General features: G+C 45.5%; 1 long non-coding RNA gene across 1 annotated transcript; it reads left to right on the forward strand.

The window, feature by feature from the left end:
• Positions 1 to 4838: 4838 nt before the first annotated feature.
• Positions 4839 to 13237, forward strand: LOC135376006 (uncharacterized). The gene is made up of 2 exons (XR_010417476.1): positions 4839 to 4989; positions 12918 to 13237. It is a non-coding gene; the product is annotated as an uncharacterized LOC135376006 (long non-coding RNA).
• Positions 13238 to 13828: the final 591 nt, after the last annotated feature.

The raw sequence follows: 13828 nt of genomic DNA on the forward strand, positions 1-13828 counted from the left end.
CAATCGTTATCAGTGCGACGAAAGGAGGCTCCGAAGCCAGCCCACAGAGTGATAGTAGAAAAAGTAACAGTTCCTAAAATTGGGAGAGGGAAAGCATTATCCCAGCGAAAGTCAGACGTGATAAGCCGTGCCTGTTTTATGGGCTGGGTTTCCAAACCTGGGCTGGGTTTCCAACCTCCTTCCGTCGGACTGACAAAGATTGCGCTGAACAATTCATCGTGCGCTATTCTGTGCGACCTCCGTTGAGCATGATGCTCGGCTATTTTTTCGGATGGGATAGCTCCTGAATATCCCTGTGAATTATCATTAATTTGACTAAATTAGACACGCTCTTCACATTGGTGGGGTAAAAAAGTGACATTTACTAGGCAAATTTCCGACTTAAGCTCGCAAAAATTTACATAATTAAACTTACGTTACACGACATTCACTTGAGGAGGTGGCAAAATCCCAGTAAGAACAAATGCCATTGACCGCATGACTATAGGTGGTGTAGTTTTTTTTTTTATTATAATTCAATGACACGTTTTCCGGGACACCCTGTATAACAATGTGCGACAACCTAGTAGAAACTCATCATTAGTTACTTTGGGTTCGACAGTCTTCAGTGTATGGGTCCGAGGCCTCGGTTTCAAGCGACGCGCGCACTGGTACAGGGTCCGTCGAATACGGCGAGTCGTTGTGGTTTATGGTGACGGTCAAGTCATTCTCCTCATCAGAATACACGTCTGAATCGGGTTGAAGTCCCGTGGAGTTCTATTCTGATGCGGAGTCGGTTTCCATGATTGCACGTTGAGCGTAACTTGCTTCCTTGCGTCTTCAATGCAATACAACGCATGGGAATCACGGCAGACGAATCTCGCGACTCACGTCACGGCGTAGCGCTCCTCGATTCCGATGCCACCGCCTGCTCTCATAGTTTCGGTTTCGCTTTATCGTTTTCGCGGTTTATAAATTATACGCGCACGTTTGTACGCAACGGAAGCTGTTGTCAGCATATGGGGGGTGGTCTCTGCTGAAACCAACCTTCCCTTAATTTTGGGCACAACCGTTGCGGATCCTCCCTTTAATCAATTAGGTTACTTAGAAAGTGGTAAGACCTCCTTGAAGCACAGGGCTTATCCCTTTTTGAAGTACAGCCCTTCTATGTTTGTTTGTTTCTTCCTTCATTTGTTCTGATTATTTGCAGGCGTGGTTGTGCCAAACTGAATGTCCTTCCTGAGTACTCACATGCTTTTGCTGAATACAACTGCAGCGTGAGGAAAGCTGCTTAGGGACGGGGGCCTGCTATCCAGTGCTGACCTTGTCATGCTTGTTATATGGAGCACATTCGAAAAAATGCAGCTGCACATCTGAAACTCCAATCAGTATAATCGTCAACTAAAAGGGAGCGTTGTAGCACCGTTGTGAGACCAGACACGCTAACTGGCACTTTCCGCAGTTTGCACAATTTTTGTTCAGCATCGAAGTCTCTCATAGGAAACACTTCGCATTAACTGTGACTCCCATCTTACATTTTGATGTGCAAGGGCCCTCTTGCACTACACACGTATGGTTTGCAAATTGCAACAGGACGATTTGGAGCTTGGAACAGTTGTTGTTTATAAATGCATTGAACAAATGTTAAAACATCAGTCTAAAACAGAATTTACAATCCCTGTATCTTCTAAAAATTGAAAAGATTAGAAACTATTCAAAAAAGACTATGGGAACTTTTCTAAAAATAACTATAATTATTATATTGCTGGGTGAAGGAGCCTAAGGTGTACAAGGTGTAAGGTGTGTTTCAGATGTGAACATGTAACAAAATGTGCAAAATTCAGAGAGGCTAACCACAGTGTGTGCACTGAGGTGGTTCCTTCCTGTAAAGTAGAAACCCGTGGATGAGGAACATGATACTTACCTGTACACTCAGTCGCATCACACTGCACTGACGATCATCTGGGGAGCCCCATGAGGAAATCTGTATTCAGAGACCACTTTTGCCTTAAAAACTGCTACAAATAGCACGACAGGCTACAAATTACTATTATCTCAACAGGCTGGCGATATAGCTCAAAAGCGATATTCAAGTCACGCCACACCACCGTTGCGTAGGATTTTTTTCTGACAAATCAAACCAAGGCGCAAAACAATACCAATACATGAAAAAGGTTGACAATCTTGGTCTCATTATGACGTAATACCGAACTTGTGCGCGGTGGTAATTCAAAGAAATGAATGTGCACTTGCTTTCGAAGAGAACACCGTGTACCATGCTCGCAATGCATGCAGAAAAGCGCTCGCACATATATTGATGACAACACTACCAGTGTAGTGTAACATGTTCTGTCAAGCATATTATGCACTCAAACCGCATTTGCCGCCGGATAAAATGCAAGTGTGTTCGATTGTACCTCGGAAGAGCGATCAAACAACCTGCATCCAGTGCTCGATTTGGGCAAAAAAACACTTCATAATTGTCGACTAAATATACAGAATGGACGCCTATTTATTCCTTGATAAAGAATGACTCATATGTATAAATGAAGGCCCTGTATCCATGTGAGTATGGTTGGTACGACCGTCATTGCAAGAAGTTGCGCTGCGGCGACTGTTGTGGGTAGAGCAAGATGGCGGCCGGTTTCTTCACGTTCGCGCTCCCTATCCGCGATCCAGCCTTTTACAATCGAGATGAGTGGTTTCATCTGAAGGATTACATCGCTCCGGTTTCTGTGTCAAGTGATACGTAGCTGTCTCCGGCACTACGTTCGCGTAATTATGTTCATTTTAGTTTCGGTGATAGTGGTGGGGTTGTGGCTTAGTTGTGTTCTATGGAGTCGAAAGCAAGGAAACGCCGATCGAGCCATTGTTTTGCTCCCAGCTACAAAAAGGGATACGCGAGGACTCCCGGTGCGCCGAAGGTCTCGCTATAGGGCTTACCGAAAGACGATTAGATGAGTAGAACTTGTGACCCTCACCGAGACAATAGGGCCTGGAAGAACACTGTACGGTGGATACAAGTACCCTGACCGTACTGAAGTACCTTGCGGAAAAAGTGAGATTCAAATTGAATTGGCCGAGGCAGACCACATTTCCACCATAGAAGCAGGTTCGACTGCGGGCGTCAGCTCCTCTTTTCCCTGAGTTGGTTTAATTTGTCAAGGTTTTAGTAAATATGCGATTGAAAGCTTTCTCGGCGTTGTTCGACAGTCCTCAGGGTGCAAGGGCCACTGTACCTTCTCAAAGTTTATCATTACAGTGAACCATTTTATGATATTGTGAAGACAGTACGTGTTGTGTTTACGTGTCTTTGCCCATCGCTTATCATGGAGTTTATCCACCAGCTAGCCTGCATGTACGCCATTCTGTCGAAGACAGTACGCCATGGAAACGCGATGAGAGTACTTATTTATGACGCCTTGTCTATGGCGCAGATGAAGTTAAAAGGTTCCATTCGGTGTACAAGTCATGCTGCAAAACCCACACCCAGGGTAATCAGCTTTTACATTTTAACGAGGCTCCAGTTCTTTGTTGAAGCCGGGAAGGAGGAACAAAGCGGCTCATCTAAAAATTAGCTGTTGTTCTTCATAGCGCGATGAAATTCGTGGATTATTGTTGAAGTATTTTAGTAGTGTATTATTGGAGCTCCATGAAATCAGGAGGAGTGTGACAGTTTGCGCTTATATAGTGAATTACGGGCTGATCAAATCTTTGTTCTGAAGGTCGTGATTTAGGTGCCTCGAGCTCACGACCGCACTTGAACAATGCGGAATAGCAGGCTGGTGGTGCAGCGAAGACTGCTTCCGCACCGTCGTACTTGACAATTGCTTCGTTATATGGATCACAACGCGGAGAATATACTACGCCGAGATCTTCAAGTGAAAGCAACGCGAGCGCCATCCGGCGGCGGCGACATGCTGCACTTCAGCGGTAGGGTTCCGATGAGGCCACGAGGTTAGTTATGCTTAGCTAGGTGGACACGCAGACGGTTGGGTAGTCTATTATCAGGTCAGATCAGTTGAGGTGTTAACATTTCTTATCCTGTTTTGTGTAAGTTCGCTGATGGCAATTTCCTGCATGGCAATTTCGTGGGCGTGACTGCATTTTCGGCAGCTTATTTTCAATCGGAGGACCACAAAACATTTATGCCCAACATTTTATTTGGCAACAGATATATTGACCACTGTGTTTTTGAAAGCATAGAAAATGACCAGGTAGAAAGTTATACCACTGTCCCTGTTGGTTACATAATGAAGGTCATATGTTGTGTAAAACACAACGTGATCCGTCACGTTGACTGAGGAGGCAAAGTCACTTCGGCGGCACAGTCTGGTGCTGGCGAGACCACCTCGGCACCCCCCCCCCTCCTTCCCACACACACACATGCCCTAGCCTAACCTGGACTAGCCACACCGAGATGTGCTAACCTAATCTCACCTAACGCTTCCTACCTTTCGCAGGATGGCGACCACCAATACGGTTGGACTTTGCGAGGCTGCGGTTCTCACGTTGTAGAAGTGATTCAGGTTGTGTGATTCAAACGCACAAAGAAAGAGCTATAGACCACACAATTTTATGATTATTATATTTTCAGTTGCCTCGTATGACCCTCTTTCACGCGAATATGCGGTATTTACCTTTCAAACGCTTTCACTAGTGCTTAAAACCCAGTCGTCCGGGTAACGAACTACACGGAAAAATATTCGCGACTACCATGAAATACTGATAGCAACATTTACTTGGTTCTCGTTTGTGTAGATCCCGTAGTCTTTCGTTTTTTTAGGTGGGCGCATGTTAGTTGGACATACATTAGTTAGTACATATCTCATTACCACATCTTTCGCTTCCAGGCGTCCCTGTACCGAAGTGCGACCCAAAAGCAGTATCCAATGCAGAGAATAATTGCGCCACAAAATACAAGCAGTTGTACGGCCTTACTACGCGAAAACCTGATGAGAAGCAAAAGCCGGCAGGTCTGAGCCCCGAGATTGACAAGCAGCGGTGCTGGTAAGTGCTTTCTCACGTGTGAGCGGCAGTTCCACAGTCGTGATGAACAGCCTGTATTCGGTGCTGTACCTACCCAACATCCCCATAAGAGGACTGGAATAATCAATTTCGCGTGTCTTGCATTAAGCGCTTCCCGCCGTTTTGTGTTTGAATGGGTATGTGACTGAGAAAGACGTGAGAAAGAATGATAGCACTTGCCTATTTGTGTGGCCGTGCACTTGAGCCGCGTAATACAACAGCTGCCACGCCGATGTGGTGTAAACATAGCTCCCCCAACCGGAAATCGGTGGCCTCAAAAGGATGACAGCAAAACGTCGTGACTAAAGAAACTCAGGGGGCTGTGGTGCAGCACTCGCTCTTGTTCCTCAATTATCTGGCATTAATTGGTGCGATAGCGTTATTGATTTGCCCTCGCGGGAAGTTCCGTGATCTGCACCGAAACGTTCAGGTTCAACTTTGCATAGTCCTTTCTGAAATAGGCCAGGTACTATAAGGCCCCACAGGCGAACTGTAGACAGACATCCAGATTTTTTTTAAAAATCAATAAAGGGTTGTTGCCTTGCTGCAAGTGTGGGGGCTTGACTTCGTCTGGACAGTTTTTGGCTGTTTCGCCTTCGGCTTCATCGGCCCGCATTTGAGGTTCATAGAACGCATGTTCCAACTCCGCGTTGTTATTATTACACTAGCTTGTGTGCTCCTGTACATAGACATATGACGTCTCTGCATACGTGGCCTTTAGGACAGTGCTCCTTTTTCAGCACCGTTCGACGATTTCGTAAGCCAGGGTAAGGGGGCCAAGACAGGTGCAATACTTAGCGTTCTTCTTTTTTCCTTTTTGTTCAATTTTCGAAGCCAGTTCATGCTGTTTTGCGTACCTTGTTTTGTTCTCATTGTAGGTGTAGTGTTGGAGTGACACTTGGGGTAGTTAATACACGTAGTTTTCCACGTAACGTGTCTCAAAGTTATATTTAAAGATAAGCTTCTTCGAACTGTATGCTGCCACTGCTATATACCTCGGAAGGGGTTTTACCACGACTTCGGAGCACTTTTATCAATTCTAGTTGAAGGGAAATTGAAGCCAAGCCAACATCGCGTGTGTGTCTTTGTTGTTGTTTTTTCTTCATAAACAGAAAGCGCATGTCGGACTTACCCCATTTCGTTAAGAAAGAGAGTTACGGCTACAATGATGATAGAAAAAAAAAGGAAGAAGAAGAAGAACGTTCGTTTCGGGGCGCGCAGATATCGGCCGCCTTCTGTTCTCGCTTCATTGCTGGGTGTGGCGGAAGGAAAACGGTGACAGGTTCCTTCCTGTTTATTTTTTTCTCGCTCTTCTATCCGATAACTTTGTAACCAAGCTGGCTTAATCAACAGAAGCATGAAAAAGAAAACTAAAAGGGCAGACCCACGACCTACTCGCATCGCTGCTTTCGGACGACTGAGCGCGGACGGCAATTTACGCCCATCGAAAGAACGGTTTCACATTTTTTTCCTGGTATTGCCATTGTGGTAATAAATGTAATTTGCAATGGAACGGGGTAAATCCGACATGTGCTTTCTGTTTATGAAAAAAAAAACAAAGCGAGGTTGACTCGGCAAATTTGAGTTCCGAAAAAGAAACGCGAAATTCAAATTCGGAACATTGAATTCCTCGTGAGTTCAAAAAAAAAAAAAAAATGCTGCCTAGTCGCGGCAAAGTCTCCTCTGAGAAAAACGACGTTCGTTGTATAATTTTCGGACTGCTGGATTTTTGAATAAAGTTTCGTGACATTTTACTTGAAACACCCTGCATAGTTCAAACGTCAGGCGCAGCAGCACCAAAACACAACGCGGAGGAGGGGACACCACGAACGCGGAAATACTATATTTGTCCTCAAAGTTCCGAGACCGAGTCTGTAAAAAATACGAATACCCGGTTATCAGCTAATGACCTCTCCCACCGTCGAAATACTCACTTCAGCAGTGAAGGCACTTTTTTCGGCGTTTCCTGGAATCCTGGAAGCAGGTGGAAAATTCCTCTTTCTGAGAAGATGGTCATCCCCATCGGCGTGGCGAGTCTATTAGCCTGGATGTTCTCGTGGATGTCACGGTGAGATGCAAGGCGAGTAGGAGGGATGTGGAAGGACGTGGTGTCTCATCATCACCATTAGAGCTGCGTGTGGTTTTGCATTGTCACGGTTTTTGTTTTCCTGAGCTCCAGTCCCGGCGCGGTCTCGTCATCATTCACCGACTCCCTGCGCGACATGAATCGCCTGTGCCATTCAAACACTCGAACCACACTCTAAGAAAAAAGGACGTGACAAGGTGGTAACTTCCATCGTTACCACCTAGGTCAACATAGCGTCTGATAGTGTGTAAAAGGGTGTCAAAAGAAATTATCACATATCCACACTGCGACAAAAAGGCGTAGGACCTTTCGCTCGCCGAAAGCGGTAACTTTATCGTTCGTACGTAGCATGTAGAACTTTGCAGCCTTTTAGGCACAACGTATGCGACAGCTATTACCTAAAAAGTGTAACTGCTCCACCCTTTTTCTGACAGTGACAGTCTCATCCCCGTTGGCATTACATAGACGCTGCCATGTTTCTCTGATTACTCTTCGATTACTCTTTCCTTACGAAAACCGTTGAGATTGAATAGGATTCGATTGGATGGATATGATTTTGCAGCATTTGATTTGTAATCGCTCTGCAGTAAGTTCGGCGTATAATTTGTACAAGACAGGAGTTCAAGGAGATTAAACGTCGACTCACGTCCATCGATTCCTTGGCGCATTTCGACCCTAGTCAAACTATCTACATGGCTGCTGACGCTTTAGGCGTTGGCGCAGTGATTTAGTGATTTACCATGAAGTCAATGGTAAAGACAAGCCCATTGCCATGCTTCTAACATGTTGACGTCGGCTCAAAAAAATTACGCCCAAATTGAAAAGGAAGCCCTGGCCATTATATGCGGTGTTAAGAAGTTTCACCAATATCTGCGGGAAGGGAATTCATCTTATATACAGACCATAAACCACTGACGTCAATCTTTGGCTCAAAGAGAGGAATTGCAGTCATAGCGGCGAACAGAATGCAGCGCTGGGCGTTGACCCTGCTTGGTCATAGTTTTGACATTCAGTACAAGCCAACGGCCCAGGCCCGGAACCTGATTTCGATGCTGCGATTTCGGATGACGACTTCCTTGTTGGGAGCACTGGATCACCGAATGTTCTCTTCCGTCCTCTCAGTAGGTATTGATAAAATTCCGCTGAAAGCGTCTGCAATTGCCAACGCCACTGCTTCAGACCGGATTCTTACACCGTCTACATAAGGTCTACCGTTACATCATAGAAGATTGACCTTCTCGTGAACGGGACCCCGAGCTTCAACCGTACTACCTGCGCAACACTGAGCTGACAACAGAAAGGGTTGCATCGTATGGGGCATGAACGTTGTCGTCCCGTCCCAGCATCGCAACACTGTCCTCAGCCTACTTCATGATGGCATCTTCAAAAATGAAGATGTTGGCGCGCTCCTATGTATGGTGGCCAGGAATGGACAATGACATTGAAATGACTTGTTAGTCGTGTGGAGCATGTGCCGCTTCTTCGGTTCAACAACTTCCAGTTCCTCTTCACCAATGGGAGGTCCCGAAAGAACCGTGGTGTCGCCTTCACGCTGACTTGGCAGAGTTGGGCGGAAAAACTTACCTAGTGGTAATCGATGCGTACAGCAAGTGGCTCGAGGTGAAGTTGATGAGGTCTACCAAAGCTTCAGCAACAATAAAAGCCCTTGAGGACATCTTCGCTGCCTCCCTTTCCAGCTGGTTAGCGATAATGGACCTCAGTTCATCTCGGCAGCGTTGAAAGATTTCTTGGATCGCCTTGGAATTAAACACATCTTGACTCCGCCGTATCACCCTAAGTCCAACGGACAGGCTGATAATCTTGTGCGAACTCTGAAAGCCTTCCTTCGCCGTCAGAAGGAAGGAAGGGGCAGTGCAAAAGAAATTAAGCATGTTGTGCTTAAGTACAGGATAACGCCTCACGCAACAACCGGACAGCCACCGTGCGAAATGCTTAAGAAGAGGCACTACCGTAGAGAGCTGGACCTTCCGCGCCCTAACCATCCAAACGCCTTGTCTCCAGCGAGAGATGGTCAAAAGCGCAGTTATGACTCTTGCACAAGACTGCGGAACTTGCCACCAGCGACGAAGTTTGGGAGAAGGACAAGTCCCGGAAGAACCACTGGATTCGGGGCACCATTGTTCGCTGTTCGGGCGGCCCAACATATCAGGTCATGACGGAGGATCTGTAACAGCACAAGATGCATGCTGACGACATCAAGCCGCGTCTGCCCGAATTGTCGGATATCGACTGGTCACATGGAGTCGAACCTGCAACAACAGGTGGGAACGCTGGGTCTACCTTGGCCGCTGATGAGGACACTCAACCCATACCTCAGGCCCGAAGATACCCTGCTCGAAATAATCGTCCGGCACAGCGGTACGGACGGGGAGGTTTGTAGTGGCGCCAGCTGAAGAAGCAGAGGATTGAGATCCGCCGCGCTCGTGTTCTGAAAAAGATCATTCTGTTTCGGAACTGGAGCCGGACTGGGAACCACGCACATGTGGTGCTAAGTACTGAGCCTTACCCAAAAAAAAAAAAAGGAAGCCCTAACTGCCACACTGTTCTACATTTCCCCCTGGAAGTCAATCCCGATATCTGTCCCGCAAAAGTCCCTGCAAATAAAATTCTCCCGACTGCTGGTGAGACCACATTTGCAGCAATAGTTGCCTCCGGAACATTCTCAATTCGTTGTCTCTTTAGATTGGGGAACAAATGATATTCAAAAGGAGTCAGGTTGGGCGAATAGTTTCCCGTGAGCAGCTACCAGTTTGTCCTGCACTGTAGCCGTTTTTACACATTTAAAGGAGTAATAATGTGCATGACGCACGCCCTTTCCGGTGTAATTGTTGTAACAACATAATAAAGTACGGTTTAGCACTATTTTAGTCGCATGTCGCCTGTCCTCCAAAAATTCAGTCATTGTTGGACAGTATAGTACACACGTGCACGTGCTGGAATATCGGTATCTACAGTATCTAAGACATAACGAAAGCAATATTTGCACTGACACCTGATCTTTTGTAATGGTTCCTGAATTTTGTAAAATATCAGCCTGGAGGTACAATGTTAGGCAACCAAGTTTGATGTGCACGGCGCGCCCCTTTAAAGGTGCGAAAAAGTTTGCAGTGTGGAAGCATGACTAATCTTTTGCGAGATGTTCTGAAACAGTCACCGATGCCTCCACCAAAGTTGCGGAGTTGCCCCTCCGGAGATGGAATGATTCCGGAATCATTCCAGATTTATGAGAGCGTGGAATCTAATTGGAATAAATTGGCTGAACCTGTCAGAGGAATGGAATAAATCCCAGGAGTGGGGATTGACCATACGGTTTCAATCAGAGGAATTGAAAGGAGTGGAATTATTACAAATCTCGATTCATTGGAATGGGATTGGGATGGAATAGCCGACCTCATTCCGTATTTTGTCGGGTTGTCAAAAATTTTGGGATCCACCGTGCTTCAAGCTTTATCATTTCCAAGTCGTTGTCGATAATGACAGCAACTCCCTCACGTGAGTTTCCCTGATATATATAATAGCAATACTTTTTGCTGACATTTGCCGGCACAGAGAGAGAAACCCCCTTCCCCAGACATACCAGTGGGTTTCTCACAACAGGTTTCTGGGTTTCTTTCAACACCGAAATGTTTTAAAGTTGACAACCCAACGTTTAACTGTTGCATATGTGAGAGGTCAGTGTCATCCGACGTTCGTTATATTTCATCATGGATGTGTTCCGCACCTTTCCCTTAGAGAAACAGGAACTTGATTATGGTCCAATGCTCTTCCAGACTGCACTTTTCTGGTAATGCTCCCATGCTCACTGTGACCAGGAGGAAAAAAGATCAGTTGCAATCATTGGTAGTGGATTCTTGCGCCATTGAATGTAGACAAATTGGCCACTACATCATTCATCATCAATATACAGCTTCCTAGCTTAATGTTCTTTTTTTTTGGGGGGGGGGAGTTAAGCTAAATACTCAGTACCTTCTCATATACGTTGCGATGAAGGGCTATTGGTACACTGATGAGCAGAAAGCTTCTTCCGGTTTATCTTTGCCCTTACATGATATCTTGATCCTGAGAAAACTGATGTTCTAAGGCCGGAACAACATAGAAGGACAAACACATACAAAGCCTCAAAGCGCCTAAGAAATGAAAGATGAAAGTCTCTGAAAAGGTTAGCCAGCTGTCGGATGTTCGTAGGATGTTAGCTTGACGTTCGCATTTTTCCATTCCTCGGCCTCATGTATATCTCTTTAAAGCAGGTAGTTCGTGTTTTCGATTGTAATATTTTGAGCAGCTCATGCAGTAGATTTTCGGGCCACGTTCCCTTTCCCGAAGTATTTTTATCCCTGAAAGTTAAAACTGCATCGAAGGGACGCGAACAAGCGAAAGATAGGCCTGCAGTTTTACAGTTTTTACTTTAACGTATACTTCAACCAACTACGCCGCTTCAACCCACTTGTTTTTTATTCCTCACTCTGCCTCTTTTGCGCAATAAAGGGAGTCGTGGATCCTTCATTATTTCTGATGTCGTCTCTATCTGACTGGGTTCAAGTTAACTGTCTTTGTCTAATTCCGCTCATACTTTGACGTTAGAAGCATTTCTATGTTAGCTGGCGAGGAATGTAGATTGTAGATCTCGTCGTAGAAGTCGTAGTAGGGGTCCGCTTTCTTCGCGATGCTTCAGGCTGTCGATGAAATTCTAGAGTATGAAAGGAGTGAGGAACTTGAGCGAAATTGCTGGGCGGCTAATTTTTCCTGATAAGTCCGTATTTTATCATTTACAATCAAATCCACTTTTACATGCTGTTCCTCGTCGTTCTCCTGATTAATTTTTCACGTCGTTCGCGTTTTGGCATTTCTTCACTAGCGATAGAGTTCATGGCAGAAGCTGATTGTGACTTTCACTTCGTGTTCGATCTCTTCCAGACAGCGCCCATGGTGATTTTTTCAAGATGACAAATAAAACTTAGCTCGGGCGATAGATGGCGCCACGTGAACCATAGACGCAGAGGCGTTTATGACAGGGTTGTCAATCTGACTCCTCCTCCTTCGCTGGCGCATACCTGCCGCACAGTTTTAGATGATGCGACTGAGAAAGGAGGAGTGCCTAGTAAGGGCGTAGCACCGGCCGTGTTTGCTGAGTGAAGCGATCACGAGGCAGCTTGCGGCCTTGGAATGCTATGTTGTTATTTCTTACAAGCGAGACGGTCTAGGTGGGACAGCGACGTGCTGTTTAGCCGTGACGTCGGCCAGCCGAACGGAGAACCGAAGGAACAGTCTTTCTTGGATTTCCTATGTTTGCGGCAGTTGTGTAGGCATTGCAGTTAGGCTTGTGCTTATCCTCGCAGGTTCCATATAAATGTTTTCAGATCATTCAAATCAATTACTCTCGATATACACGACAAAAAATCAGTGCTATGTATGCATCATGCACTCGAGGCACTTGCCATAGGCAACGGTATGATAATCTTATTTCTTCACGCCAAACGCAGCGCGCGTTATCCCCTCTAGCATTACATCATCATGACTGATTGCGGTTGAGGTCCTACAATTGTCCCATATCTGCTAACCATTGCGTACAATTATCCCCACATTACCTTAGTAATGCAACGATAGCTGTCGCTCTACTCATTGCGTCAGCACGGACACCACTGTTTCTGTTTTTCTTCACCCTTCTTTTACGTAGTTTGCCGCACCCTATAGCAGAAGATTTGTGCGCTGCTCATTATGTTTAATACTGTCTACAACCTTGCAAAACGCAATGTCAGACTTTAACAGCTTAATTTAGTATTTATGTCAAATCTGTCTTTCCCAGTTCCATGGAATACAGCAAGAATTGCGTTACGGAAGTACTAAAGGACAAACGATGCGGTGATGAATTCAGCGCATCTTTTCTTGAGCAGAAAAAGAAGATAATGGCAAATGTGTGTGGTACGTCGAAATTGGACTGTGAATTCGACAAAAGCGAGAGTGCTGGGTGCATGAACTATCCAGCATGGACTCTGGCAGCAGCCGTCATTGTGGCTTCAGTGATGAAGGTAGTGTGACGTCAGTTGTAGTGAAAAAAGGGATCTACTGGTTTCCATTTCACTTGTTCGGGCCAATTGATTACAATAAATATGGTTGTGTGACCGACCTATTGCACGGAAGTGTTCGCATATTCAACACCATGACATCCAATATCGACGGCGACAGGGAAGTTCTTTCTGGTTCAGAGCAACATTTCCTATGTGACAACGTTTTGTGTTACGAACAGGGCACAAGTTAGTCTCTACATAATGACTCTTAATTTCTTCATCAAATATTGGCTTGCTATTTCTCAAGTACTGATTGGATGCATGCTGCATGTTGTAATATAATTGTGCTCAGAGCAGCTCTCAATGAATGACTCATGAGAGGAAAATAAACTGGCACGACAATGTTTCCACATCTCCACATCCTCACCCACAGCTCCATCACAGCAAATGGACCAAATAGAGCACCGCTCATTGTTGTATGGCATAAAGTCCCAACATTCACTTTACCATCAGAGCAGAAGAAAAAAAGAGCAGGGCACAACACATGGAAATTTGCAAGTAATACCCCTCTCACACGGGCTAATATAGTGTCATTTTCGTGAAGTGCACTCCAACCAAGCGAATATCACTTTCACTACGTGCTTGCTACACCGCTTGAGTAAGCGTCATTAAGAGATAATGGCCATTACGATAGATAAAAATAAACAGC

This window comes from Ornithodoros turicata, unplaced genomic scaffold (genome assembly GCF_037126465.1).
Source record: "Ornithodoros turicata isolate Travis unplaced genomic scaffold, ASM3712646v1 ctg00000968.1, whole genome shotgun sequence".
NCBI lineage: Eukaryota > Metazoa > Arthropoda > Arachnida > Ixodida > Argasidae > Ornithodoros > Ornithodoros turicata.